At 40.7% G+C, this 24,412-nt stretch overlaps 1 protein-coding gene across 2 annotated transcripts in view; it reads right to left on the reverse strand.

Moving 5' to 3' along the window:
* The window catches only part of ATP8A2 (ATPase phospholipid transporting 8A2), a 663,533-nt gene that overhangs the window by 550,645 nt on the left and 88,476 nt on the right, over positions 1-24,412 (reverse strand). The window lies entirely within an intron of this gene.

Raw genomic sequence — 24,412 nt, forward strand, 5'->3', positions numbered from 1 at the left:
CGTGCTTATCTTTAAGCATGTGGTTAAGTCCAATTAATACTACATTTGTTATTGTTATAACCTGGAACAGTTATAACCAGGCTATAGGCTGGAAACTTCACAACGCCATTTTTTAAGAGTGATTTTTCAAAGTACAGCCACACTTTAAAGAATTAACAGCTATTTTAATTATGGAAATGTGCCACACAATTTACAATCTGCCTTTTATTCCATACTCTGAGTCACTTCTTGGCTCAGAACTGACCTAGTATGATGAACTCAAAGCCCTCGTTGTGAGCACTAAGCTACCAAAAAAAAAAAAAAAAGATAATTTCATAATTAGCCTTGCTGATCATTTTGTGTAGCGATATCTGGAGGCAATTACATCATAGGAAGAGTAATGCAAAAGGTGATATACATCTAGCCATACCAACAAATTAGGAAGAAAACTCATTTCTCAGATAAATTGTATCATTTTCTCAGCTAGCTGCATAAGGGACATCTATTAACAAATAACAATAGATGTTGTGATAAAAATGAAAACATGGTCAATTTCAGGAGAAAAGTCTATAAAGCCCAAGACTTTATATTGTTCAGTTTTGTAATGGGCCATGTCCCAATGACAACACAAAAAGTGGCTGACAGGTGACCAGTGCAAACATAAACATGAGTACCAAATAGAATTCCTAGGCTCATGAACCTCTACAATGTATAGAGAACTGGAATTGAAATATGTTGGGCCAGATCCTGCAGTATGATGCATCCACTTTGTGCTGATCGGGCAGCGCAGACTGGTTGGGTTCTGACCATAAGTGGCCAGTGAAGATTTATCCTTGGAGAAGGGATTTCTCTGTTGGCATAAAGCTAGTGAAATAGGTAGAGCTGGCTCCCATTCCAGCCACCCCTTCATTCCACCTTAGCAGACTCTTCTACACTCCAGCGGAAGATGATATCTAGTGGTATAAGCTAGAGTAGCACCTGAGCTACTCTAAGGAATGTCAGGGCCAGCTTGGTGCTGAATGAGGAAGCTCACTGTACCTAGCTCCCCAATGGCCACCTCCTTCCCCTCACAACAAGAAAACCCCAGATGCAGGGGAAAATTCAGCTCCTTGTTTTTAAGTAATAAATTGAGGTAGAGCCCTCAATATTAATGCAAAAATTATATTAATACACTATTTTAATGTTATGTAATTAAGCTTCCCTGTGCCTTTACTGAAAACTAGTGTATATTTATCATTACTCTCATATATATGGTACTTGGAGAAAAGTACCTCACATATATATGTTTTTGTTCATTCAACTGTAGAAAACATTCAAACTAAGGAGAGCAATTCCAAGAGGCTTCAGCTTTCTGTCACCCCAGAGACAAACAAACCAGAACATCTCCCTTTGTATAAAATACCAGTTTGGTACAAATGTAATCCTTGTCTCAAGAAAACACACCATACAAAAAACATTCACCTTTTAGGAAAAGGCCTGTTTTGTGAAAAGGAATGTAGGGTTGAGTTATCAAAGGATAAATCTAGGCATAAAGTGGACTTTTTCACCCCCCCAAGAAAAATTTCAGAGTAAACCTACACAAATAATTCTAGAAATATCCTTGTTGAATTTTATAATTACTCTAAAAACTTCACTCAACAGTGTCTAGGAAAAACGTGTAGTTGGAAATGTTTTAAACCTTTGTTTATTTCTTCAATTGTGAAACGGCAAATCATTTTTGGCATATTTGTAAGTATTTTAACTAAATGCAAAGCACTAAAGTAATTTCCTAATATCATTGCTATGTAAATGGTAAAGTGGTCATGTACTAACATAGACTCTAATGATCGTCTTAACTAATTATTGATGTAAGAAGCTGTTAGGATATAGATATTCAGGCCTGTCTGTAAAGGCCTATACTCTAAGAATTTAGGTGTATTCTTATCACTTGGCTAGTTAGAGGTATAAAAGAAAGAATCAAAATCACTGTCTGCCAGTGTAAGGTCCTTCTCTTATTGTGACAGTCTGAGGCCCTGTTCTTAGGCTAAGGCCTTTGGCTAGGCAACAGAGGCAGCCATAAATTGGGAAGCGAACAGTCACATCCTCACATTCCAAACTAGTCACATTGAAATAAGGTGCTATTGGGCTGTTAGGAATACAATCCTGTCCTGATAATGCCCATCGCCTCCAGAGAAAGGGAAGTGCCTAGAAAATGTAAAAGGAAACTTAGTTTGATAGCATCCTGTCTGGCAAGAACTCACTTATCAATAGCTGGGATGTGAAATCCTCACTTCTGTATTGTTTTGTCATTATAGTTCCCACTTTGCTATTGTTTATTTGCATAGTCTCTATCTGGTTCTGTGATTGTTCGTGTCTGCTGTATAATTAATTTTGCTGGGTAAACTAATTAAGGTGGTGGGATATAATTGGTTACATAATCATGTTACAATATGTTAGGATTGGTTAGTTAAATTTCAGGAAAATGATAGGTTAAGGTATAGCTAAGCAGAACTCAAGTTTTCTTATATAGTCTGAAGTCAATCAGGAAGTGGGTGGGTGGTAAATGGGAACAGGGAATGGGGGTGGGGAAATTGGAATCATGTTTGGCTAAGGGCAGGAATGGGAACAGGGACACAGGTGTAAGGCTCTGTGGTGTCAGAGCTGGGAAGGGGGACACTAAGGAAGGAAACTGGAATCATGCTTGCTGGAAGTTCATCCCAATAAACATCGAATTGTTTGCACCTTTGGACTTTGGGTATTGTGGCTCTCTGTTCGTGCGAGAAGGACCAGGGAAGTAAGTAGATGAAGGAATAAGCCCCCTAACAGAAGCTATTTAAGTATAGAATATTTGTATTAGTAGAGAATTAATTAAATTGGCATGCTTAAATAGCTCCCTCAACCAACTCAAGATTACAGGAAAAATCAAACTTAAACTACAAAAAAACCTTAAATAATTACTCAAGTAGTTGTTGATTCTTAAACTAAAGATGTTCTAAGAATTATTTAATTTAAAATGACTGTTAAGAACGAAAAAGATTCATAAAAAAACAGGATTGTTTGGACTTTTTAAAAACAATTTAATTTCCTGTTGAACTCTAAATAAACTGAAGGACTATGTCAGACAATGGATTGAATAAAAATAAAATGTTAACCTTTTGAAGTTAGAGTTTATCTGGGATTTTCCCAGCACAAGAACAAAGGCAGTTAAAAAGTGCTACATATTCATTTAATGAAGAAGCTCCTACAGAAAACCCATAAAGGTACTAGGCCAGTGAAAGGATGATAGTAACCAACTTTGAATCTACACAAGCCTGAAAGAGGTATATTTTCCTATAACTTCATGAACATAGAAAGAAGAAGGGTATAAAACTCCAAATGGAGCACTCTTCACACACACACCTCTGCTACCTTGCTTAAACAGTAAGCACTCCACAACTCATCCTGTCCATCTCTACAAGCAATCTGCCACAATCAGATAAGAAAAACAGAGAAGACTCAAAAGGAAAGCAACCCAAGGAAAACCTCCCCAGGACTTCCACACAGATTGGTGAGAGGAAGTTAATTTAGAGACTGCCAACAGATTAAATTTAAACTCTTCTGAATATTTATTGGGATAAGGAAATGTACATTTCTTAATATTCATAATTGTCCCATCTCAAGACTGTCCCTTAAATGACTCCTTTTGAGTAACTGGTTTAAATATTTTCTTTGATTGCACAGGACTTAGTTAATATTACTTACTTTGCCCAATGATCAACTGTTTAGGTTATCAATGACATACCAAACAAGCCTCACCTGCTCTTAAATTCTTTTGCCCAATTATAAACAGTTTAAGTATCTATGAGATATTAAGATGGGCTCACAATAAATATGGAAAACAGTGAAATTTGGTCTTAACTTATGAAATGAATAACACCTCCAAACGCAGTCTGCTGTCAAAAACTTAATCTCTCCTAAAAGCTCTCCGCAGGGAAGCATACAGAAGAGATTGTAACTAAAGTAACCAGTTAATCACTTGTATTCTGTCATTTGTGGTTTTTTGTTTAACATTTTCTTTTCCTTTCTTTAATAATAAAATAGCCCTGGTTAATAACTATGATTACTTTGCTTGGCTTTAATCCTGGCATCCATGAAGGTATGTCAAAGAACCCCTCTTACTAACATAGCGGGAGTCACATCACCTGAAATAAGAGAAACAAGTGGTAAGAGCTGGCCAGTTATTTCTTGTTTCTCTGGACTAAATATTTCTAGTAATTTTTAACATAAAATTACTTGTTATCCAACAAATTTACAATTACTCCCTTCTGCCCCACAAAATTAGTATGTGTGCGTGTGTGTCTTCCATACCAGCAGCTTTCACCATGACACAATGTCGGCTATTTCCAGAAATGCTAGTATCATTCTTTGGGACAGCCCATCTACAGCTGTACTACTAGTGCAGTACTCACAGTGCAGCTGCCATCCCCTGGCCCCTGAAGACTGACACTATAATCTCTACAAGAGCCAACAGAGTATCTGGGACAAACGGATTATTTTTAACTAGCTGTTTTCAAGGGAACCGTCCTCTATATCGCTCTTAATCTAGAGGGGTTAGATTGTTTTCTCCACTCTCCTTCTTTAGGATCCACACAGCAGGACCCAAGACACCACCACATCTGAGCTCCCGCATGCACATAAGGAAAGTGCAGACTGTATCAAGCCAGTAAGCCCAGCCTTCTCTGTGGGATGCACCAAGTGAGCGTTTCCAGTCCTCCCCAAGAAGTCTTTTGCTCAATTTCACTGAACGACAACACTGATATCCAAACTAACAGCAAGGTTCAGAGTAAGACTGACACATACGTAATCAAATGGTCTTTTAAAATCCAAACAAATTACACCTACCATGTGCCCTTGATTGTCATATTAAAACAGGTTTCAGCGTAGCAGCCGTGTTAGTCTGTATTTGCAAAAAGAGGTATTCACAAAAAAGTCTTTTTCCATTTAATTAATTGCCATGCATAATGATTACCTAATAAAATATAAGTCTCATTACATCCTCAATCATGCAAATACTTATGAACAGGTTAACTTTACTTACAGAGTGAATGGGACTTCACATGTGAGAAAATTTAAGCATGTGTATAAGTGTCCAGGATTAGCAATCTGTTATCCTTCCACTTTAACCCTCTTTTTTCCCAACTGTTAATGGGATTTTGCTGTATCTAAGTATGAATAACAAAATTATGAGAGTTGGCACCTGCATATTTTGGTGCTTGGGGCTGATTCTATCCCCCTGATGAAGATCTGCCATTCACTGCAATGGCAGCAGAATCAGATCTTTAGTGAGACACGTAAAATTAGAACAAAGTTAAATAAAAAGTTAATTTTTAAAATTGTGGTCTGTACACAATTGTTAAAATTGATGACGTAATTAATTTGTCATTTCATTTTTACAGCTCCATTTAATTTAGTTTGTTTGTTTACTTTGTGTAACCAGAGCCTCTTGGTGTGGGGGGAAAGAAAAGGAGTACTTGTGGCACCTTAGAGACTAACAAATTTATTTGAGCATAAGCTTTCGTGAGCTACAGCTCACTTCATTGGATGCATGAAGCTGTAGCTCACGAAAGCTTATGCTCAAATAAATTTGTTAGTCTCTAAGGTGCCACAAGTACTCCTTTTTCTTTTTGCGAATACAGACTAACACGGCTGCTACTCTGAAACCTGTTGGTGTGGGGGGATGTAGCCTAGCTCAGTTACCAGTGTACCATCCTCTCTCTAGAGAAGATAACATTCTTTACAATCATACCGAGCACATAGATGTTATACTGCATACAGAAAGTCAGAGGGAGATCATACATTATGTACTGTGACAGGGTCGGGTCAGATGCTATAGGAGAGTAATAGAAAGCAGATATATTAGCTCGAGGTTAAGTAGGTCCCTTTTCCCTGGGTAAGGTAACAGGGAAAGTTCCAGAACAATCAGGAACCTTCTGGAGACAATTAAGACAGGCTGATTAGAACACCTGCAGCCAATCAAGAAGCTGCTAGAATCAATTAAGGCAGGTTAATCAGGGCACCTGGGTTTTAGAAAGGAGCTCATTTCAGTTTGTAAAAAGAAAAGGAGTACTTGTGGCACCTTAGAGACTAACAAATTTATTTGAGCATAAGCTTTCGTGAGCTACAGCTCACTTCATCGGATGCATTTGGTGGAAAAAACAGAGGAGAGATTTAGATACACACACACAGAGAACATGAAACAATGGGTTTATCATACACACTGTAAGGAGAGTGATCACTTAAGATAAGTGTGGTGTGTGTGTTAGGAGCTGGGAGCAAGAGGCACTAAGAGCTGAGAGTGAGAACGTGGACTGTTGGAGGACTGAGGTGCACAACCATTATCAGACACCAGGAGGAAGGTCCTATGGTGAGGATAAAGAAGGTGTTGGGAGGAGGCCATGGGGAAGTAGCCCAGGGAGTTGTAGCTGTCGCACAGCTGTTCCAGAAGGCACTCTAGACAGCTGCATTCTACAGGGCCCTGGGCAGGAACCCGGAGTAGAGGGTGGGCCCAGGTTCCCCCCAAATCCTACCAGCTCCTGGTCAGACACAGGAGGAGTCAACCTGGACTGTGGGTTCAGAAAAATGGCCAAGCTGAGGGCTGCCTTGAAGCTCCAAGGCGAGCAAATCCGCCAATAAGCACAAGACCCACCAAGGTAGAGCAGGAACTTTGTCACAGTACTAAATGTGACACTCCAACACAATCACAAGCGGTCACAAAATGTCGTCATATTTAATGAATCATGACAATTAACAGGATTTAGATGTATTATTTTCATATATTCATGCTTTCAATATAATGAAGACATCTCTGACAATAAGGTGTACTTGTGGCACCTTAGAGACTAATGCTCAAATAAATTTGTTCGTCTCTAAGGTGCCAAAAGTACTCCTTTTCTTTTTGCGAATACATACTAACACGGCTGCTACTCTGAAACCTGTCATCTCTGACAATGTGACTGAATTTTCAATAAATTATTTCCCCTCCAAGTTAATGTTATTTTAGTTGCCATCAACTGTGATTACTTGAAAGGATTCTTATCTAGTTTTCATTCACATTTCTATAGTCCCAAGTGTAGCACGATACTCTTGTAATGCAGACTGTAATTAAACGCACAGATCTCTCTAGGGTTTTCACATACTTTAAAACAATGCGGAAAAAATTAATGGTTTAACCAAGTTAACATTTTAGACCATTGCAGTCACTTCTGTAACAAAGAGATCCCCAACCCCAAGTACTGTTTTATTTATAAGTACAGTAGAACCTCAGAGTTACAGACACCTCGAGAATGGAGGTTGTCCATAACTCTGAAATGTTCGGAACTCAGAATAAAGCACAGTTCAGGCTCTAGATCCAGCAGCTGACACTCCCAGCCAGGTTTCAATAGCAGTTGAGCTCTTTACTCAGTGCCGCATGAGTTTGCAAGCTTATCCCCCTCCTGCAGAGGGAGGTGTGTGTGTGTGTGTAAACAGCATGTCCCACTCCCAGGAGTGGGGGAGGTAAAAACAGCTCTTCCCCCTCCTGGCTGGGGAGGGGCAGGGGGTGAAAGCTGGCAGCCCCAGCGTCTTGTTGTATGTAGCTGCCCCATGCACGAGGGTGGAGGGGTGTGGACAGGCAGCCCAGATGTCCCTACCAATATGGGGACAGTACATTATTTGTTTTTGTTTGTTTGTTTGTCTCTGCTGCTGTCTGATTAGTTACTTCCGGTTTCACATGGTGTCTGGTTGATTGGTCAGTCCATAACTCTGGTGTCCATATCTTTGATGTTCTATTGTATATGTATACATTAACAGATGAATGTTTCCTAAATATGCTTCAGGATCATCACAGAATGCTGGTACCAAAATCATCAACATGAATTCCATGTTTCTTTGTGCTCAGATAATACAAAGCATCTCACATACACACTTTCATAACACCTGAACTCTAGGTGAAGAGCCTTCGCATAACTAAGAAGGAAAAGCAAAGTTTTACTGTCATATTATTAATGGTTTGTATTAATCATAGCATCTAAGGGCCTATTGTGCTATGTATTGTACAAACACAAAACAAAAAGACAATCCTTGGCCCCATAGATTCACAATCTAAACATAAGACACGAGACTACGGATGTATACAGACAAGCTGAAAGGGGAGTACAAGGACGCAATGGGACAATACTGTTCAGCATGATAGGCAGTAGTGACACACACTAGCAGACTAGCCTAGCCAGTCAATTCACTAGGATTAAATCATTGAACAACAATATCATCACATAAAAAACTGCATTAAAATTCTGAAATATGTACAAGGTAACCACCACCACAACCCAGAAATATATTCAGCTGCCCCACTCTTTCTGAGCTCCAGCAGGCTTGAAATACAGTAGGCTTGTTCCAATTATTGTACAGTACTATGCCTCGTACAGAGATCATGCCATAAAGCTTCTCCCGAACAAACTTTCCACATTCCAAATCCCACTGGTTAAGCAGCTCATTTCCCCAGTACCATACGATGCGTATCTAAGCTGACATCAGAATAGCTCTATGCACAAAGGGGAAAATCCAACCCCCTACCGCTGCAGCCATGAAGGTCTCCCTGGAAGTGGGAACCATAGAATCATAGAATATCAGGGTTGGAAGGGACCTCAGGAGGTCATCTAGTTCAACCCCCTGCTAAAAGCAAGACCAATCCCCAACTAAATCATCCCAGACAGGGCTTTGTCAAGCCTGACCTTGAAAACCTCTAAGGAAGGAGATTCCACCACCTCCCTAGATAATCCATTCCAGTGCTTCATCACCCTCCTAGTGAAAATTTTTTTCCTAATATCCAACCTAAACCTCCCCCACTGCAACTTGAGACCATTACTCCTTGTTCTGTCATCTGCTACCACTAAGAACAGTCTAGATCCATTCTCTTTGGAACCCCTTTTCAGGTAGTTGAAAGCAGCTATCAAATCCCCCCTCATTCGTCTCTTCTGCAGACTAAACAATCCCAGTTCTCTCAGCCTCTCCTCATAAGTCATGTGTTCCAGTCCCCTAATCATTTTTGTTGCCCTCCGTCGGACGTTTTCCAATTTTTCCACATCTTTCTTGTAGTGTGGGGCCCAAAACTGGACACAGTACTCCAGATGAGACCTCACCAATGTCAAATAGAGGGGAATGATCACGTCCCTCAATCTGCTGGCAATGCCCCTACTTATACAGCCCAAAATGCCGTTAGCCTTCTTGGCAACAAGGGCATATTGTTGACTCATATCCAGTTTCTCATCCACTGTAACCCCTAGGTCCTTTTCTGCAAAACTTCTGCCTAGCCATTCGGTCCCCAGTCTGTAGCAGTGCATGGGATTCTTCTGTCCTAAGTGCAGGACTCTGCACTTGTCCTTGTTGAACCTCATCAGATTTCTTTTGACCCAATCCTCTAATTTGTTTAGGTCCCTCTGTATCCTATCCCTACCCTCCAGAGTACCTACCACTCCTCCCAGTTTAGTGTCATCTGCAAACTTGCTGAGGGTGCAGTGCACGCCATCCTCCAGATCATTAATGAAGATATTGAACAAAACCGGCCCCGGGACTGACCCGTGGGGCACTCCACCTAATACCGGCCGCCAACTAGACATGGAGCCATTGATCGCTACCCGTTGAGCCAGCTTTCTATCCACCTTACAGTTCATTCATCCAACCCATACTTCTTTAACTTACTGGCAAGAATACTGTGGGAGACAGTATCAAAAGCTTTGCTAAAGTCAAGGAATAACACGTCCACTGCTTTCCCCTCATCCACAGAGCCAGTTATCTCATCATAGAGGGCAATTAGGTTAGTCAGGCATGACTTGCTGTTGGTGAATCCATGCTGACTGTTCTGATCACTTTCTTCTCCTCCAAGTGCTTCAGAATTGATTCCTTGAGGACTTGTTCCATGATTTTTCCAGGGACTGAGGTGAGGCTGACTGGCCTCCCCGATTCTCCTTCTTCCCTTTTTTAAAGATGGGTACTACATTAGCCTTTTTCCAGTCTTCTGGGACCTCCCCCAATTGCCATGAGGTTATGTGGAATAAGAAAGTATGTTCGATTTGAGAGGGGAGAGGTCTCATTTAAGGGGTTGCACACTGCCTGTACAGAGTGCGATCCAGCTCAGTGGTAACTCCCTGAACGGCAACCCTCAGGACGGGAGCGGTAATATAGGCAGGTCTCCCCCAAACAAGGAGGAATGGGGAAGACTACTCACTAAGTCAGCACCTGTTACAAGATAAAATACTGTGTGGATCAGTGGTCAACAGCATTAAAACAGGTAGGTGTTCAAATATTCCACTGGAAGAGATCTGCCTCCTTAACATCTGCTACATAATTTAGGACCAATTATGCTCTGAGTTATTCCACTGGAATTACTTTCGATATATTTCAGTGCAGCTGAAAACAGAGTATGGCCCATGGTCTCCACAACAATGCACTAAGATTTTCTAAAAGCAACTCCTATATAATTTGAACAAATTACTTTCATTCATTTAGTTCCACTCATTACCATGCTACTCCTAAGCACTAATGATGAGTCATCATTTTGATAATATTCATATAGATACTAGCAAACATTGTAACCTGTTTTTTTGCATGCAAGAATGATTCTTCATTTTCCAACCTCAGTATATTTTTTGTATAATTAAACAAATTTCAGTTCCTGTATTTCCTACCACCTCTTCCCTCCCCACAAAATAAATATCCTGTGCCACGATATTGCAAAACTTGGCTGCATTGAATTATCCTGCAAATGGCCAGGAAAGTTCCCAACAACAAAGCAAGTGCATGGAGATTGCTCCTCGCATTTCAGGCAAGCAGATCTGGAGGTAAAAGGGGTTTGTTTTTTAAAAACTAAACAATTATATTTACAATGGCGGAGACATCTGGGATCCATCTTTCTTCCTCACTGGTTGGAAGATTTTTATTTAAAATATGGGTTATTTGGAAATGCTGGACCTGAATGTTCTTTAAATTTATCTCCTACAGGCTTCAGTGGGAGAAAATTTAAATAAGAGCTATACTCGGACACTTGTGTTCATACCTACCCAGTGCTGATTAGCAGTGACATATCGACCTCTTGTCACAAACAGTCACCCCACTGCTGTCTATTCAATATTTCAAGGTCCATTCTTGTACTTGAACATACTATTTTTATAGTTTAAATATAATATTTTGTGCCCGTAAATTAAATCAGGACTGGGCTGCAGCAGTGGCAGTGCTCAGCACTGTCATTCAGAAGACCTGGATTTGATTTATGTTGGCCTCCCTCCAGTGTAAAATTAGAAGATCCAGTTTGTAGCCTCCAGGCTCAGTCCCCTTTGTTTCTAAAGTCCAGTGTCAGAACAGCAGCTCCTGAATCATGGTATACAACCAAAATCACTTGCAACATGCTTAATACTTGGCTTCCTCTCTCCTTTGGGTTCCATTCTGAAAGGTGAACTTGGTTCAAATTCTTTATTCCCTGAAGACTATGTAGAACAGACTTCCCCACTCTGCTCAACCAACACGCCTTAGTAGAACTGGAGAGACAGCTTCTAAGGATGAGAGGTTTCAGAGTAGCAGCCGTGTTAGTCTGTATTCGCAAAAAGAAAAGGAGTACTTGTGGCACCTTAAAGACTAACAAATTTATTAGAGCATAAGCTTTCGTGAGCTACAGCTCACTTCATCGGATGCATTTACATTCATGCATCCGATGAAGTGAGCTGTAGCTCACGAAAGCTTATGCTCTAATAAATTTGTTAGTCTTTAAGGTGCCACAAGTACTCCTTTTCTTTTTAAGGATGAGAGGGTAATTCAGTCTCCATGCTCACTTAATCATTAGCCTCTTTGCTGAAACTTGGAATTGGACTGAGCCTGTCAACACATTCACACAGACCTACAACTAGTCATGAGATAATTATATTAAGTAGCTACTAATTAGGGCTCGGTATAAACAAGTGACCCAGAGATGGGAAGCTTTGTATTCCATTAGCAGGCCTAAAGCACAGTCTTGGCAGGCACAAAATCTGACTGCTTTTTTTTTTTTTTCGAACTGGGTCCAGATGGTTACCTCTGCTCCATGCTATTCCCCTAATGCCTTGTCTGACAATATGGTTATCGGCTGAATTATGGTAGTAGCTTCTACAGGCCTAACAGATCAGGTCCTGGCTGCGCTAGATGCTGTACAAATACACAGTAAGAAAGAGCTCCTCCTCCAAAGAGCTTACAGTCTAAACAGGCAATATAGGCAGAGGATGGGAGGGGAAAGAGGCAAAGAGAGGTGAAGTGACTTGCCCAACATCATACAACAGCTCCATGGCAGAGTTGGAAACAGAATGCAGGTCTTCTGAGTCCCCATCAAGTACTCTATCCACTGACCTGCACTGCCTCCCTGATCTGCAAACAAGGCAAGTCACATCAGGCCCTCATATATCCCTGTGTCAAAGGGAACAATGAGGCCATTCTAGAAACCTCAGCCCCTCATACCTTCCCATTTCAACCCTTGTAACTATGGAGGAAAACTCCATGGCAAAGCCTCAGCCTTGCCTATTACCACTTGATCTCACTACTCCTATTCACTGCTTTAGAATGCAAACTATTTTTTTAAGGGAGGAGAAAAGCAGAGGTTGCAGAATCATTAGAAAAACGAGTTCCTATTTTAGTGATGGTAGCAATGAATGATAAAGTATCAAAATAATGAATCTAAAATGCTGGCCAAATGTTCTTTACTAAATGATGCCTCCACTGTATATACAGTAAGAGCTTTAAAGAGCATACAAAGCAACTTGGGGGGGATCAATCAAATGGAATTTATAGTTAGGAGAGTACTAAATATTACTGTTTTATCCTTAAATGAAACACAAACCTAAGCTCAAAAGTTTTCATTTTAAGACCATTTACATGCATTGCCCGAATCATTATTTGGGGCAATGCTTATTTTGCATTTCCTTTATACCTGTCATGTTATTTTGCATTTGATATAGAGATTGGCAAAGGTAGCAATGAAGAAGGCACTGAAGTAAGAAGCTCTCCAGAAACCAATCTTTGTTTGAAACATCTGTACTCACATCAAGTCAGTCAGTTGCTAGTTGGTATTTTGGGGATGAGGACAAATTTGGCAGCCACAATCTGGAGAGACTAGTGGTCGGGAAAGGAGAGGAGTGTGGACTGGATTAGGAGGCTACAGTAACCAAGATGAGCGATGAGGGCTTAGACAATTTTTTTTTTATGCACGCCAGACAAGGTTTTTTGCCATTGGAACAGATAGGAAGAGTCAGATTTTCAAAATATTGTGGAGAAAGTAGCACCAAGATTCAGGGAACCTTCCTCTTCCAAGAAATGTTGAGATAATTGTGGCTTGGCAGCACTGGCATTATCTGGGATCCTGGGATTCTTTTGTAACCCACACACCTCCAGAGTGTGGTGTTCTGTCCCATCTAGTGGCATCTAAGGGACAGCCACATGGCCCTTAACTAAGGCTCTAGAGCAATCTCATTAATCCCTCTCTCCCTAAATAGTCTTGGTTTCACTAGATGGGACAGAACACCACACCCAGGAGCTGTGTAGGTTACACTTTATTTCAGCTTCCCATTTATATCAGCTGCTTAGAACCAGCATATCCTTCACAATCATTTCTCTTAAAGCAGCACTACCTCTGAACAGGAACCTCTACTGTCCCCTTTCTTTCCAACGGCTGTCCCCCCATTTGGGAACGTCTTTCTCTGCTCTGGACACCGCTCCTGCATTTCTCTTTGTGGCCCAACCATCCCACGTTCCATTCCTGGTGTTCACCTACTGAACTCAGTGGAGTTATTTATATCAGGGAATGAATTTATAACTGACAAGATGTTAGAAGAAGAGACAGTGGAGAGCCCAGTAGGATTGATTTGATCATAGGGAGAATTGCCTTTTGCAGTATCTTGTACTATGATGACTCTGTGTTGTGATTTTCAGGGATTGGCCCTATGAGCCTAACCCCATATTCCGCATGCAAGAAAAATTCCCACTGAAATCAATAGGGGTTTTCTTCTGTAAGGAGTACGTAATTAGACCCCTGGTCCTAAAGATGCACAAGAACAAAGATATCTCAATTGTAGAAAGAGCTAAACACACATTTTTTAAAGTAGCTCAGTGACAGGACAAGTTCATTTTGTAGAGTGCTCTCCCAAATATTCTGAAGCAGCAGTCAAAAAAAGCCCAGAGCTTGGTGCTGTCAATTTTAATGGAATTATAGCTAAATAGCATTAGTTACCAACAAAAAAATTATAGAGAACTAAGGTTAAAGGTGTGTTTCAATGGAATCCATCTACACTTTAATAAAAATTTTACACCTTGTAAACAGATAAAGGATCCAGCTAGTTCCCTGCTACAATATCCTATTTTTCATCACTTACTACTACCCCACGCAACTTGCACCATTTGTTCCCTTTCATTGGTCCTTCAATGGAAATGTGCTGTTGAATGTAAACTACTGATTTTATACATAGCTTATAAATTATATATTGTTTATTATATGTGTAATAAAGATTTCAAAAATAATATAATCCCAGAGCACACTAAGTTATGTCAGTTTTCCCTACATTCTCATAGCATGATACAGATCACGAAGAGTGTTGACTATTCTATCGTAATCAAGTGTCAGCATATACAAACCTCATGGGTTTGGGTATTTAACTCTGAATATTATTTAGCAATCAGTATTTTGGTACTTATATTGTGTAGGTGATAGTATTCGGGAACTAGAACCTTGAATAAGAAATGGGAATTTATAAATCAGTAATTTATTGTGTGTTCATTTTTCAGATGTCAATGGGAAATGTAAGGGTAGGTGAGTAGCATAAATCAGGTGGAGTGAGAGAAGGATGAAGGACTACAGGGCAGTGGAAAAAGTCTGGAACTCTTAACTGTTCCCTTCATAACATTTGCGTTTCACAAAAAGTATAAAATAATTTTAAATAGGGTTGCTATTTATGTTTCCTACGAGGGGAGCTCTGCTCTGACAATTCTTATGAGGCCCATCAAAGCAGGATTCTCCTTCTCCAGACTTCAGCAAGTCCATAGGAGGTGTGTGTGGTGGAGGGGAGTTATATCTGTGTGGGATATTGGGGTAGTGGAGAAGAATGGAAAGGAAACTTTTATCCATATTGAAAACTAATTGTTTTAATTAAGGTTTCATAGTAGCAGCCGTGTTAGTCTGTATTCGCAAAAAGAAAAGGAGTACTTGTGGCACCTTAGAGACTAACAAATTTATTAGAGCATAAGCTTTCGTGAGCTACAGCTCACTTCATCGGATGCATTTGGTGGAAAAAAATGCATCCGATGAAGTGAGCTGTAGCTCACGAAAGCTTATGCTCTAATAAATTTGTTAGTCTCTAAGGTGCCACAAGTACTCCTTTTCTTTTTGTTTTAATTAAGTTTAAGATAGATAAAAACCCTATGCTTTTCCATGCCCCACTCTGTTCTCCTGCCCTCCCGCACAGCCTGTACACACTCATCCTCCAGACCTTTCCCAGTTTCATGTATTTCCCCATTACATCCCCTTCCTATTCTGCACTCTCCCACTTCCTATATCTGTTACTCCCCTGATTTCTGCATTCCACAGCTCCAAGCTACCAAGTCTCCCTAGTCCCAGTCCTCCTTGCCCACCATCTCCACCTGGACATCCCCTTCACATTTCTCACCCCACTCCCAAGTTCTTGCCTGGATTCAATTAGCAAGTCAATTTTAAACATTTCTCTGTATACAACCAAAAACACTCTGTGCAAGGGTGGCCCAGGCCATTGTCACAGGCAACAAAGGCAGAAGAGAGTCCAATGGGGGAGTAAAGAAACATAAAACTGCATCCTGCCACCTGCTGGGACACCGAACTCTGTGCAATTTCAAAGATTGGCTTCTTTTTGGGGTAGTTGTGGGTGAAATTGGGACTTGGAAAAAAAAATCAGGCTTATCACGGACATTAGCCTTTGTTCCATAATGCAGTCCTGGCCAGATCCTAATTATGTAGGCCTGATCTTGCAACACCTATACATTTATTTAACGTTATTGACTGCAATGAGACTACTCACATGTTTAAAATGTCTATAGAATCAGGGCTGCAGCACACAAACCTATGCCATTTATTTCAAAACCAAAACTCCCACTCGACTTCAATGAATCATTGAATCATAGAATATCAGGGTTGGAAGGGACCTCAGGAGATCATCTAGTCCAACCCCCTGCTCAAAGCTCAATGGCTCAAGATTAGGTCCTCAGAAAGCAGAACCAGCACCAACTTATGCTACTGTCAGATAAATACTGTTACTGTGGGAAGGCATAGCAGGCATCTCTCGAATGATATTTAACTACATCTTACAAGCGTAAGGCAGCAAGAGATATTAAAGCACTCAAAGAAGGAGCCAAACGTGCCCTCTTTACGATAATGACTCACTAATGAATAACAGGAATGCTCCACATCCCAGGATTACGTACCTTCAGATCTACAAATTATTTTGTACAGAACAAACTTTTTGGCAGTCAGTGTTTCATATTTATTCATACGTAGACAGTATTTGTCATTAGCTAGCTCATGTAACTCCTTTTGCATAAGTGGCAAAGATGACATTTTAGGCTTTTTCTTGACATTTCTTTTTGTCTCACAGAGATTGGTTACATAAACAAATTCAAATCATCCAGGGCAATAACATTCTGGAAACTTACAACAAAGAGAAGCCTCTGCTTGTATCATATAGCATAATATTTTCATATCAATCATTAAGATATTATACTTCAATGTTACAGAATTATGGTAGATGTAAGTAGCACTTAATGTCATTAATGTTGAACCCCATTTTTCAGCTGATTCTAACTTTCTCAGATAAGTCCCTTTTGGAGTGAACTATTCCATGAATTCCCAATGGTTATTTTTAAAAGGAGAAAATGAGTAAAATCAGTTCTGCTACTTCTAAATTATTCAAATATGCAAAAAAATACACTTTTTCATCTGCTTTGAAAATAATTTTAATGCTATAACAACTCAAAATGGCTATAGGTACTAACTTCAAACTTGTTATTTTGTAGATCTAAGAGGTAAAAAGAAAAATAGGCTAGTCCAGAAGAAAATCAGTTATATATTTTCATGGTTTGAAGTGTTTTTAAGTTGTGAATTCAAATATGACCATTCAAATGTTTCTATGAGGTTTCTTGCTGAACTTTTTAACTAGAGCAGTTTCTAGTACTGTATGCATATGCAAATTAAGGATACCATGGTTAAGAATGTAGCTGTTAAACTCTGCTCCTGAAGAGCTCCTAAACTGTGAAAGACTGCAGTTCTGGTCCAGAGCAAGGCAATACAGGAAGAGTTTGAAAATTTCCCAAGCTGAAAAGCTCCAGATTTCTCTTAACACCCTCTAATCCCACAGCTCTTCCTTCCCCTTAGCCCCCCCAGGAAATTAAATGCAAAGAGGAAAATACAAAGCTATATCAATGCAACAATAAGGACTGAAAAATCTCACACTCAGAAGACAGGAGACTCCAAAAGCTGACATTGTTCGTGAAACTCTAATTTAACCATGTTGCATCTATTAGTATTTTCTATTCTTCCTTCCCATGTTCAATTTAACGTTTAACATATTGCATGTATTATAAATGTGCACACCATAATAAATATAAGAGATATAATGTGGCAATGTTAACTTTGCTAGACCTAGCATTAACTTGTGGGTTTTTCTGAGATATCAAAGAGGCAGCCGTGTTAGTCTGTATCAGCAAAAAAAAAAAAAAAAATAAAAAAAAAAAAAAGGAGTACTTGTGGCACCTTAGAGACTAACAAATTTATTTGGGCATAAGTTTTCGTGGGCTATGTTTTAGCCCACAAAAGCTTATGCCCAAATAAATGTGTTAGTCTCTAAGGTGCCACAAGGACTCCTCGGGATTTTTTTTCTGACATATCAGTTTTTCATTTCCCATCCTTAATGATGCATAAACCATAGTTATTTGTGAATACAATAACTATCTTTTGCTTTCCTAAACCATCTTTTTATCTAAGGATCTCAAAGTAGTTTAAAAAACTGAACTTCATTTACACCAACAGGTGCAGCATGGTGCAATATGCAGCGGGGGTCACCGTACCTTGGAGCAATTCATGTTCAAAAGTTTAAAGTTGACTTAGTGGTGCAAAGGGAAAGAACATCAACTCCTCCTCAGTTCAAAGATCCTCCAAAGAGCACCACTTGCCACATCTGCTCCCTAAGTAGAGCCCCTCTTTTGAAGCAACACTGGCCAGCTCCAGGCTCCCCAGCAGAGCAAGTGTTTTAGGTGTCATGCCTCACTGCAATTCCCTTCAAGATGGGTTTACCACCAAAGGGGCCTGCTATCCTGAACAGAAACAGTCACGGCCCAGGCCTGAATTTAGTCCATTAATAAATTAAGCCCCACTATGCCACTATGATACCCATTTCCTATGAGTTAAGATGAGGCACAGAAAGTTACAGTCATACTGGTAATTAGGAATAGAATTGGGAATCAAATCCAGGAGTCCCAGACTCTTACTGTAAATCACCAAAGTCAGTGAGTTTGATTCTCTTTTCCAGCTGGACCAGCTGGACCCTTCTCCTCCTGTTTTCAAGACCCCAGTTCTGTCTGCTTAAGCTGCCTTTTTGCTTCCCCTATCCTCATGTTAGCTGGACTCCATTTTAATCTGCTCTAACTTATGTCTGGCTGCTCATAGCCCTCTGGCTCTGAATAGCAGAGTGCAGCAGCACTCCATGATGGGATGGCAGGCCCAGGACTTCCTGATGCTTCCACTGAGAAGATTTAGTCCCCTACCTCATTCAATGCAGGGATGTGCTTTTACAGGTGTGTTCATAAATGAAAGCAGATTCCAAGTCAAAGCCCAAAATATGAAACTACCAAAGATGCTTCAAGATATAAGGCCCTATCCAGCAAATCCTTTTATTCAAGTGAGGTGTCCTGCTGAAGGCAGTGGAAATAAAAGCCAAGGTGAAAAAGGACCAAAAATCCTATACAAACATAACCAATTTTCAGATCAAACATATGGGCCAAATTCCACTCTCATACAGTGGCACTGGAACAACTTTTTATAGCGGAGGTGCTGAAAGCCCTTGAACAAAACTGTAAACCCTGTATGTCATGGAAACCACTTCCAGCCAGAGGGAGCTGCTGCACCCTCCAGCATCTCTACTTCCAGCACCCCTGCTCTCAGATAGCGTGGAATAAGTCTAGGGTACTAAAAACTCCACTGATTTCATGATTGAACTGTAACATATTTCCCTTTCCACTCCACATGCTTTGCTTTTAACAATAGTCCTCATGCTGACAGGGATGAATTGAGCTCCCTGGGAAGTCCACCTAATGCTAATAAATTAGCAGGTATTGCTGCAGAATATCCCAAGGCTAATCCCTCTACTACCCCATAAATGGAGCATGCCATTTTCACAGCACTCAAAGCTCCCTTTCTATGTCAGTTTAAGAACAGAAAAGATGGAATGCATAATTCTTACATCATGATAGCATCAAACAGAATGGATGAAACTGGGAGTTACACTCGGGATTAATCTGGCCAAAGATGGTTATGTTTGTGTGTGTTGAGATTTTTTATGACAAATTTTAGTGCAGAGAATTTTTGGGGGGATGAGAGGTAACACTCTCTTCCAATTAACATTTTAAAACAGATAAATGGGCAATTGCCACTGTAATATATACACACGAGTTAATGTTTATCCCACTTAAGCACAGCATTTGATACAAATTTAATATAGTGTGATAAATTAATACTAATAAGATCAAATGAACTATTTCCTTCATGTTACAAAGGTAATGCACCTATTAAATATTAATACAAGCTGCATGAAATCCTGTAAAACTGTGAAAATGAAGAGGCAATTACTACCTCATTTACTGATTAGCTTTTAATTTTTATTGAAGTATATTATTTGTCAAATAAATAGGTAACAAGCTTAATTTCACAAACAGGACACAAAGTTTATAAGCCGAATTCATGCCTGGTCTATGTCCATCTCTCAGTGGAGTTACACCAGAATTAATTCAGTGTTCTTGTATCTTTTTATTGTTACAGCTTAATCAACTTTTCTTACTATTAAATGTTATCTGCCAGTAGCTAAGATAATGGTATGAAAATGTCACATGCAAAGATGTGCTTATACGGGCTGTCATCCACTGAAAACACATGCCAATCCTATAAATAATCCATACATTAACAGGAAAATTATGGCTCCCTCTACAGGGCCTAATCCTGCAGTCTTTACTTCAGGCAAAACTGACTTCAGTGGGAGTTTTGTCTAAATGTGGATTGCAGGGTTTTGCCCATATTTAGGAATAAATTATAGAATTAAGAGACTGTAACATTGCTACAGAAATAAAAAGTCTATCTCATGAAAATAATTTCAAAGCTTCTTCTGGTAGTGTCCAAGAAGAGAGTTACAAAATAAAAAGGGTTGTACTGAATATATACTCAAGACTAGTGTGTAGCTTGGCATAATGGGTATCAGGTTTTTGAGAAAGAAACGACAGTATTTTTTACTCCTAACTTTGCGCATTCTGGATATTTGGTTAAACAACCTGCCATCCAAGCAACAAGACTGTCCTTGTTTGTTCTCTTTATTTACACAAATCCTCTACAAAAAAAACAGACATGTAGTTGATTAGTATTTTCAATTATGAATTTATTGACAGCTAAGATGGTTTATGAACCAGCACAACCAGGAAAAGCTGCACAAACTGCACAGAAACAGGGTATTGTTTATAACACAGGCCCATGTTAGCAATGTTTCACTGCAAAATGTCATTGCCACAGTAACACAAACATTTTCTCGCTTCCAACAGAAGTAGTGACTATGTACCTAGCCCTACAGTCAGCTGGAAACTTTGAATAAAAAAATAAAATATAATAATTGGTTGTGGTAGCTAACTTGGAAATACTAACTGCCCAAACAAAGGAAGGGTAGCAGTAACTGAAGTCAATGGATATACTCCACTCACCTAACTGTGTTCCAGAAGGTAAACTGTCAGTTTCTTGCCAACGCTCTTGTTTGTCAGACCCTTATTACAATAAAGGTAAAGGAGCCACATTAGGACTAATTAATGCAAGATAGCTAACTACAAATACAGGGAGGATTCCACCTTTAAAAAATAGCTTAGTATAGCACAGCATCTTCACTTTAAAGTGATTAGAAACAAACTTCTGATTTTTTAAAGTTAAATTTCTTATCATTAGAACTCTGCGTGTTCAGGCTCTGATGAGAAAAAACAAACTTTATTTATACGGTTAATGTATATTGCTGTACCTGTAATCCATTTTTATAACACACTTTTCAAGGTCTTACTACAAAGCAATGTATAGAAAGAGCTACAATTCAGGCAAAAGCCTGGTTAAACAAATGGCCCGGACCTCCTTCTAGCTCACTCAAATATGCTACATTTCACTCCACAGAACTCTGATTTGTCTATACCAGGAAATTTTCCCTATATTTCCCTCCATTTCCATTGGTTCACCTCCACCAGAGGTAGAAATAGTGGAGGCAGAAGGGCACATAAGGCACCGCAGCCAGCATTTTAACCCCCATTTTGTGTGGATCTGCTCTGAGCCAGGTATGAGTTTACACCATCAAAAAATCTGGTTTGTGGTGCTTAAAACATTGGTGGACTGCTCCATAGCTGCTATAACTAGTAAAGCTGAATGGGTGGTATCAACAGTGGGAGACTTCAGAAAAAAGAAGTAATTCTACTATACACACAACATGTATGGGCCAAATGCTGGTGGATTTGCTCAGTTTTGACTCAGTCCTTATTCAGGTAAATTCCCCACTTCAGCAAATGGGTGTTTGCTTTTGTAAAGACGAAGTCAAAACTGACTAAACACTTACACAGTTGGGCCAATGTTTGTTGCCTACGTTAGTGGAAAAAACAGTTTTGTTTGTACAAAGCCAGGCTGTACTTTTTAAGCATTGGCTTCTAAGGCTGAAAGTCTTCTCTCTCATCCTCCTGCCAGCGCCCTAGACTGCTTGCTGGGGCCCTCGCCCTGGCTGAGGGCCTAGACCCCCTGAACCACTTGTGGCTACCCGGCCTAAAGGTTAAGACCTTCAACTGTGTGGTGCCCCACCCTGGCTGAGGGCCTGGGCCCCTGAACTATATGTGGCCCTATCCTGCCTACAGGTTGGGGCTGGATCCGTTAATTTCCCCATTTACTTAGCCAGTCGTTTCAGAAGCGTGTGTAGCAAAGGGGCCTGGCCTCCCTCACACACCACAGCGAGGGAGAGCCACACCTACCTATACGCTTACAGCATGTATGAGTAGTGCACACCGCTCCACATGACATGCCTGGCCACCTCTGCAGACTGGTGCAGAAGAAGGTAGAACCATGGTTCCAATTTCTCCTTCCCCATTTTGGGATGGATTGTGCTGCTATGGGCAGTGGCACTGGGACTGTGTCCTGTCTCTATGCAGGAGTCAACGAGAAGGAAGGCTGCTACCACCCTCCTTCTCCATCTTTAACTTGAGTATAGGACTTGGAGATGTACTGGGTGAAATTCACCCCAGTGCAAAAGTCCTGCACAAGGTCTTATCCCCCACTTAAGAAGTGTGTTAAGAGCTAGAGTGATGTCGTAAAGCTTTCTGCAGGCTCTCTTTCATCATGGATGAAATTCACCCATAATAAGAGACATTATTTCACCCACCACTGAAATACTTCCACCTCTAGAGTGAAATGTAGCAAGTGTTTAACAATAATAATACATAAGCAAAAAACCTTGAGGAATATTTCTTCCTTGAGGAATGTCAATAGCTGCAAACCACTCTGAAATAGATTAAGACCTCTACATAGTTTTTTGTAGTGTATTAAATTTTTATCACAGATGTCTTTCAGAACCTGTGATAAAAAAAAAAGCACCAATGTAACATTTCAAAATGTAATGTTGTTCTGAACTCCAATAAGTGCTCTGTTTTCATATACTTGCTTGGCTTTATTCTGTTCTCAGCAGTACAAAAACAATACAACTGGCTATTGTTTCTAACAGTAACCAAGAATATTATTCATTTATTGGAAGCTTAATAACAAAGTCACACATACAAGCATAGAGCTGTTTATTGATGCAGCATTTCACTTTAAGAGGTATGTTGATCAACAGTACGTGGAGTACTGCACATACTGATTTTTTAAATCATATTTTCAACCACAAATCCAGAGCGCTCTGCTAGATCAGCATTGGTACAAGTAACGTGGAAAATACATAAAGTACGGACTCGAGATTTTAAAACATTTTGAGAGTATGAACCACATTTTAATACACAGATTGTCTCTATGACAATCTTCCCCCCATTCACAATCACATAGACCACCTCCTCCCATTTGCAAGTGTATAACATCCTTGTGGCAATTACAGCTCTTGTTTATATGGCAAAAATATCCTATAAGTATTTAATATATGTTTTATTTCTTTTAGTACAGTTTCAGAGCTGGAAATAAAGAGTCAGCACCATGTGATCAAACTGCTCTCTGTCCATAACCAGCAAGTGCTCTGTACATCACAGCTTGAGAACCTCTCTAAGACAGCGTTTTTCAAAGTTCGGGTCACAACCCAGTACTGGGTCGCGGCATGTAAGGCACTGGGTCGCTCTGGTAAGCGCTACCGACCAGGACGTTAAAAGTCCCATTGGCGGTGCTGCCCAGCTAAGGCAGGCTAGTGCCTACCTGCTCCAACACCACGCTGTGCCCCGGAAGCGGCCAGCAGCGGGTCCGGCTTCTAGGCGGGGGAGCCATGGGGCTGCCCCCAGCCAAGCACCGGCTTCCTGGCCAATGGGAGCTGGGAGGGGTGGTGCCTGCGTGCAAGAGCCACACCTGCTGCTGGCCGCTTCAGGCGCAGTGCGGTCTGCGGTGCAGGACAGGCAGGAAGCCTGCCTTAGCGCTCCTGCTGCACCATTGACAGGAAGTCGCCCGAGGTAAATCCATACCCCAACCTCACACCCCAATCCCCTGCCCGAGCCTGAGCCTCCCCAATGCAGAACCCCTTCCTGCACCCCCTCATTCCCAGCTCCACCCCAGAACCTGCATCCCCAGCCCAGAGCCCTGACCCCCTCCTGCACCCCAACCCTCTGCCCCAGCCCAGAGCTCCCTCCCACAACCTGAACCCATCATTCCCGGCCCCACCCCGTAGCCCTCACCCACACACCCCAACCCTCTGCCCCAGCCCTGAGCCTCTCCCACACCCCAAACCCCTCATCCCCAGCTTCGTTGGGTCGTGGGCATCAACAATTTTCTCCAACTGGGCCCCCCAGAAAAAAAGTTTGAAAACCACTGGTCTAAGACATATGGATGGCCTTATAGCTGAAGCACAGAACTTGTAATAACAAGAGCTCTAGCTCTGTCTGTGCCAAAGTCTTCCTGTGTGAAAGTTACATCACCTCTCTGGACACCAGTGTGCACACCTGTAAAATGGGA

Source organism: Dermochelys coriacea, chromosome 1 (genome assembly GCF_009764565.3).
Source record: "Dermochelys coriacea isolate rDerCor1 chromosome 1, rDerCor1.pri.v4, whole genome shotgun sequence".
In the NCBI taxonomy this organism is placed as follows: Eukaryota; Metazoa; Chordata; order Testudines; family Dermochelyidae; genus Dermochelys; species Dermochelys coriacea.